Source organism: Silurus aristotelis (assembly GCF_946808225.1).
Source record: "Silurus aristotelis genome assembly, chromosome: 6".
Lineage (NCBI taxonomy): Eukaryota > Metazoa > Chordata > Actinopteri > Siluriformes > Siluridae > Silurus > Silurus aristotelis.
The window spans coordinates 17,944,856-17,952,493 of record NC_139579.1 but is presented as its reverse complement, the minus strand read 5'-3'; the positions used below and the strand labels follow the sequence as shown (position 1 = coordinate 17,952,493).

The 7,638-nt window shown below is 42.2% G+C and overlaps 1 protein-coding gene across 1 annotated transcript in view; it reads left to right on the top strand.

Moving 5' to 3' along the window:
- Positions 1-7,638, top strand: part of crim1 (cysteine rich transmembrane BMP regulator 1 (chordin-like)) — a 334,519-nt gene that overhangs the window by 235,153 nt on the left and 91,728 nt on the right. The gene's annotated exons all lie outside the window — the stretch shown is intronic.

The following is a 7,638-nucleotide window of genomic DNA, read 5'->3' as shown; positions in this document are numbered from 1 at the left end:
TAGATTCATAAATAGCTGAAATAAAAGCTAAAACATTATTATATACTGCAAAAATTATGTGTAGATGTTAGACTATAAACAGAAATTACAGATTTTCTTTAGTTAGCTATGAGAAGGATCAAAAAACATTTTTAAATTCCAATCTTTATAATCTGGACATTGTAAAATACTATGTTGGACCAATCCATCATAAATAGCATTTTTCTTTTGTGCATAGATTCATATGTTCATGTAGACTGTTCTCTAAAATTTAGATGACAGCTTTAAAATAGGTTTAAAATCCAGACAAGGACAGTTATTTGTGTTCTGGAAAAAACAAATCTCGCTTAATATTAGTCTTTGCTAAATTCCTAAACCATAATTCCCAATATTTCTTTGAACAACAACAAAACTGAAAAACTGCATCACATGTCCCATCATATTGTTCTTATCTTTTTACACAGTCATAAATCAGTGTCACCTGTTTAAGTTCAATTTCAAGTTTATTTCTATAGCGCTTTTGTTAAAAAAAAAAAAGCAGCTTTAGAGAATTTAAGAATTTAAGTGAATTATGTTTATTAATCCCTGATGAGCAGACTGGGGCAACTGTGGCAAGGAAAAACTACCTAGATGAATGAGGAAAAAACCTTGAAAGAAACCAGACTCAAAGGAGAACCTATCCTTTATGGGTTGATATAAAGGGTGTAATTATAAATCTAGACAATACAAAACACTAAAGAGTGAGAACTACCATGACTACTGGAGAGTGTGTGATTATGCTCAATGTCCTTTCTACAGTCTTATACAGTTTACAATGGCACACACTGCCATAAACTGGTTGATCCAAAAGAAACTGTGACATTATACTCCTCAGTGATTTTCTAATGCAAATAATCAGCAGTGGTGAAAACTGATAAACTTGCAAAATCCCTATAAAGAAAAATACTGTGGTTTTATTATTTTTTTTAATCTTAATTTAGTTTAAATCTATTTGGTGACATGATTAATATTTTTTCTCCCCATTTTTAGCCCATCAACCTGTTTCTTGCCGTGGTGGGCCGTGCATTTGTTACCTGGGCCTTTAGTGGGGACTTAACCAACTTAATCCACCTCTTAATTACCACCACTATCGCGTTGCGTTTGTAAAAAACATAGATACTATACAAAAACGAAATATAACGCGTGGCATTACAGAGAAAGAGGCATTTCGCATATGGTGAATACCATTTTTACTAAAGCAAGAAGCCCTCTAAACTACAACTACAAGCACAACTGAGCCACCTACATCATATGAAGCAGTTCAGAATTAATATTTGACTAATAACATGACAAAAACATAAAAATGTAAATAAAATACAACCTACTCACCAGAGATGCATACTCATAATTTGCACCGCTCCTCAGAGGCTGTAAGCCAGTGGTACGGCTCGTAGGAATTGGTCTGGAAGTGGAAAACAAACCCTTTCCCAGACTGAGACACGCTAGCTAGCTTCGGGGTTGGCCGACCTCTCCTCACGATGTCTAGCTTTTCTTGAAATTTATTTTTAAGTATGTCCGAGACAAAATAAATTTCTCTTCGTCCGTAGACATAAAAAAGTCCAACTCTGATGTATGAATGTGTACAGATCACTACAGATGTGTTTTGCCAGTATAACTTGGCTGTAACAGTTTCCCTCTGACCAACCAATTAGAGGACGGAAAAATGCTGATGCTATTCTGGGCCTGCTAGCTGGCCCTGTGAGGCGATTTTGAAATCTGATTGGTTAAAGAAACAGATAGGGGGGGACAGAGGGGAAGTCAGTGATGAGTCAGAAACCGGGAGTAATACTAAATGTTCATTATTGTCCACAAATACACACACAAGAGTTTGAGAAGTGACTGAAGCAAAATGGCACTCTTAACTGTGTGCTCCTAAGAAGCGTAGCCAGGAGCATGGAAGCATGAAAGCACAGGGAACCAGAGAGGTAGGAAGTCCAGGTGATCTATGGTCATAACTGGTAGATCGGACCGTGAGTGAAGGGGAATAGGGACCTGATATAGGGGACAGGTAAATAGAGGACAGGAGTAGGTGATTAGTAGGAGGAGGACAGGTGTAGGTGATTTGTAGGACGGAGAGGCTGAGTGAAAGTGTGAGCATTAGAGAGAGGCGTGACTGGTGGCTCCCTGACAACCTCTTAATAGCGGTTACGTTGAAATGTTCTGTATATTGTCCAATAGACGCTCATCGCTTGTGCCCATGCATCAGTGGCCAGAAACCACAGGATTTTAAATTCAAGTGGGAAATCATGATAATCACATATGCACTGTCAAATTCCATATATGTGCACACTAATGTTGCAAGAAATCCACTGGATGGTAAGTCTCTGTCTCTATAGTCAAATATAATCCTTCTAGCAGAGACAAGAAGTCTAGATGATATCAATCTTCTCCCCTGGTCCACTAGCTGCAAAACAATCCCGAACAATCAATGATTCAACACTATATTGCAGAAAATGTATCGGGAAGCTTCTTTTGTGCACTTGGCAGTATTTCATTAATTATGCCAATAACAGTGTGCACATTTAAAAATGTTGTTGCAATGATATTCAAATGGTGCTTTTTTTTTGTGGGTTATTTCCAGAAAATGATTTTTGTGGATTTGACTTGACTTATCAACATCCATCTGATTCATTTGCACTAAAACCTATTTTTTCCTCATGGTTAAATACAGTAAGTGCTTCTACATTTGCAAAACATTATATTTATATCTAAATGAACTGTAATGGCCATATTAGACTGAGAGGCTGGAGACTAAGAGAAATGTAATAACATTTTTGCTAAGTATGACCATTGGGCCTCATTTATCAAGCTGGAAAGGAATAGATTTATTCATAAATCATTGATACAAGGAGTTACACAAAGAATTTGGTATTAATGAAAATCCTATAATTTCATCAAAACTGTTGATACATATGTTCTGCTCATGCTAATGCATGTGTAGAATGTTTACATAAGAAGATTAATGTAAACCTAGATTGCTTGCCTTTAAATCATTTAAAATCAGTTGCTGTGTTATTCATTCATTCATTCATTTTCTCCCGCTTATCCGTAATTCGGGTTGCGGGGGCAGCAGTCTAAGCAGGCCCCCGCCTTCGACTGCTGCCCAATCCTCACAGCACCGTCCCTTACGGTCCCTCCTGCAGGTGGTGAGCCCACGGGAAGGTGCTGTGTTATTGCACTTTTATATACAGACTATGTTGAAATAGCTCCTTCAGGATTTTAGTTATACACATTAGTGCAGAGATTATTTTAATAAAGCGCATGTGTACAAAATAAACACAATAAAACCAAACACAAAAAATAAACAAAGAAACAAAGAGCAAAACCTGAAATGCAACAACAATAAGCAGCCAGTCGGCAGGTAGGTACATACAAGAGACAAGAGGTGCAGTGAACTGTGTGTCAATACAAGTAGTAATTAGCAGACAATGCAATTTAGCTACAGAAATCAACATGTGACTTGGTGCAGTGGCTGATGAGAAGTGTAGTCCTTTTGGCATATCCCTGATGGGTTTAAGATCACAAGCCAACACAAATGTCATGTAACGTAAGTGAGAAGCAGATGCAGGTGCAGAAATAAAAACACAGAAACATAAAACACACATAAAAACACATATAACTAGAAACATGAACAAGAAAAAATCCAAAATGAGCATTAGTGAATCGACAGCATGAGACAAAAAAGTATTTTACTAGTGGGGTGACATCACGACCAGGAAGCTTGAAAGCACATGGACTGAAACCAGCAACTAAAAAGAGATGGAAGCCCTGCATAGATGCAGGCAGTGTGGCATAGAGATGCAGCGTCTCGTTCCCTCTGGGAACAATGGTTACAGACGTAACGTCTTCAGGTTACGTATGTAACCGTAGTTCCCCGAGAGAAAGAGACGCTGCATCAGAAATGCTTTGGGAAAGCCTCTGCGTTGTCCACACTCTGAATCATGTGTATAACCTAAACTCTTTGGGAAAAAGAGCATAATCGAGCAAGACTGAACAATCCCTGCCAAAAGACAAGCCTTAGAGGCTGCCACACTTTGAGTGGAGTGTGTTCTGACCCCAAAGGGAGCCGGGAAACCAGAGGAGTCATACAAGGAAAAAATAGCATCCACAATCTATTTGCTGAGCATCAGCTTATTCACAGGGAGACCTCTTCTCTGAGGGCAATATCAGATGAAGAGCTGCTCTGACTTCCTCCACAGTTCTGTTCTGTGGATGTATACTCACACTGGACACAGTTGTTTAAGCTTCTCCTAGTCTGACAGGGAGAAGGAGAATCTGCCTAGTGCCTAATAGGTTGTAATCTGTAAAGGACCGAAGGTACTTTAGGAACATACCCTGATCTAGGGTAGAGGAAGGCACTGGCCAGACCTGGAGTATACCACAGTAAGGAAGGGGCCACAGAAAGGGCCTGAAGGTCCCCAACTCTCTTGAGAGAGGAGATAGCCAAGAAAAGGGAGGCTGCAACAGGGCCTCCAAAACAATGGCCTAATTCTATGCATGCACTGTATGTAGCACCAGAGGTCTCAGCTTCCAGGTGCCCCAAAGAAAGCATGTCACCAATGGGTTCTTACCCAGTGACTGCCCTGCGAGAAGGGATGACAGGCTGCAATGGCAGACACCTAAACCTTTAGGGTGGACGGAGACAACCCTTTGGCAAACTGTTCTTGAAGAAATTCCAGCACTGAGATGACTGAGCAGCTAACTGAGTTTAGGCGGTGTTGTTCACACCATGCAGTAAACAGGCGCCACCTCATGGTGTATGAAATTCTTGTGGAGGGAAAAATCGTCTTTACCACCTCGGTGGATAGACTAGCAGCTAGGAGCTGTGCCCCTTCAGGGTCCACAGCAATTGCCTCCACAGCTCTGGGCGGTGGTGTATTATTGTGCCCCCTGCCTGGGATAGAAGATCTCTCCTGAGAAGAAGCTCCCAGGGAGGGTGTTCAAGAAGGACTACCAGGTCTGCAAACCATGGCCTGCCCAGCCAACATGGGGCCACAAGGAGGAGATGGACTCTGTCCCAGCAAACTCTCTCCAGAACTCCTGGGAGCAGCACAACAGGGGGAACGGCATACAGGTGCAGCCTCGGCCATGCCTGTACCATAGCATCCAGACCTTAAGGGGCTGGGGTATTAGGGAAAACCAGAGAGGGCAGTGAGATATCTCTTGAGTCGCAGGTCCACCTGAGCTCTGTAAAATCGTTTCCAGATTTTCTCCACCACATTGGGTGGAGTCGCCATTCCACAGGGCTTGGCCCTTGCCTTAAAAGGGGGAGAGGACTGGTTTAAGTGGCCTGTGATATACGTTGCCTTCAAGAAGAGGAGCTTTCCTTGGGCCCACAGCAGGATCTGCCATGCCAACTTGTACACGAGGCAAGATTGTACGGAGTGGATTGCCCCTTTGGGAAAACCTCCAGGTCATGAGCCACCACTGAAAGGGTGCAAGAGGCCAAGTGGAGCCACATTAGACGTGGCTGCCATCAGACCCAGTAGTCTCTGAAACCACTTCACAGTAAGTGACTGGCCTTCCTGCTCTCTCTTGAAGGCCACGAGAATGTACCCGACACGCGCAGGGGACAGATGTGCCCGCATAAGAGTTGAATCCCAAACTACGCCTAAGTAAGTGTGCGCATAAGTGTGATGGAGAAAGTGGGGAAAGTGTGCGCATAAGTGTGATTGAGAAAGCACAATATTTTTGCCGTTCATCCTTAACCCCAGTTCCTTTATATGGGCTGAAACGAACACTCAATGCTGGACGGCCAGTTGCTCTGATTGAGCCAATATCAACCAATAGATGAGATAATTCAGTATGCGGATGCCCCGAAGCCTCAGCAGGACCACTGCTGCATCCACACAAATTGTATATTTGCAAGGTGAGACCACAAGATCAAACAGAAAGACCCGATATTAGTAAGCTTCGGCCCCGAAAGCAAACCTCAGGAACTTTATGTAAGCTGGAAGGATGGATACATAAAAGTATACATCTTTTTAAATCTATGGTCACAAACCAGTCCTCTGACCTGATTCGGGAATTGACATGGGTCAGCGTCTTGAGTTTTAAAAGCGAGCAGTTCAGCTGATGTAGGTCCAGTATAGGACGCAACCCACCGTCCTTTTTGGAAACTATGAAGTAGCTGTAGTACCCGGATTCTCTGTCTGATGGAGGGACCACCTCGATGGCCACCTTCCTTAAAAAAGTGTTCACTTTTTGTTTCATTAACAAAAGCCTGCTGGCCCTACCAGGGTGGGGGACACCCCATTGAACGGGGGCGGCCAAGACCCAAACTGAATCTTATAGCGTCTGTCTACAGTGCACAGGTCTGGGAAGAAATCCCCAGTGCGGAGGCAGTGACGTGGGTTGCAGGAAGCTTTCGTACAGCTTACTAAGCAGATTACCCTTCTGCTGATCGGCCAGCCAACCGATTTGAAGCTTGACTATAGCACAGGTCACTAACTCTAAAAGCTCCTCCTGCCTGAGGGGTAGTCTCAGGGGGCTCGGAGACCTCTTTTCCATATATTAACTTTATGACTACCTATCTAGCATAACCTAATGGCCACCTAAAAGTTATAACATTATGACCACCTGCTTAATATTGTGTTGTCCCCCGGTTGCTGCTAAAACATTCCTAACCAGTCGAACATTAACAGCATTAACTTCATCAGCAATTTGAGCTACGGGAGCTCGTCTGTTGGATCGGACCACACACGCCAGCCTTCGCTTCCTACATGCATCAATGAGCCTTGGCTGCTTATGACCCTGTTGCCGGTTCACCACTGTTCCTCCCTTGGACCACTTTTGATAGATACTGACCACATGCAGACCAGGAACACCCCAAGAGCTGCAGTTTTGGAAATGCTCTGACCCAGTCGTCTAGCCATCACACACTGTCCCTTGACAAACTCATTCAATCCTTATGTTTGCCCATTTTTCCTGCTTCTAAAACATCAACTTTTAGGAAAAAATGTTTACTTGCTGCTTAATATATCCCACCCACCAACAGGTGCAATGGTGAAGAGATAATTAGTTTTATTCACTTCACTGGTCATAATAATATAAGGCTATAAAATGAATGCCTGGTCGGTATATATCATATGTGTGTGTGGTAATAATTAATTACATTTTTAAGAGTGAATGATCAGAATAAAAATTCAAATTAGATCAATATTTGGTGTTTTTACCATTTGGGGTTAATTCTTAATTTACTTTTGCACACTTTGTGCACTTTGACAAAGTCAGGGAGTTTGTAGTCAGGTGTATCTCAGGGATTTGAGTCAGGTGAATAATTTTCCACTTACACCAAACAGGTGCTAATGATCATCAATTTTATATGTAGGTTAAAACACCATCATTAACTGAAAATAAACATTTGTGTAGGATGCCTAAAACTGGGTGAGAAACAGTTCATTATTAAGGCAAGTTTATGGGAAACATGAAAGTTTCATGTCACATGTCATACATTGTGGCAAGACTGAGCACAGCAACAAGACACAAGGTAGTTATACTGCATCAGCACGTTCCCCAAGATGTTTGGAACAACCTACCTGTCAAGTTCTTTTAAGGAGTGTGTGTGTGTGTGTGTGTGTGTGTGTGTGTGTGTGTGTGTGTGTGTGTGTGTGTGTGTGT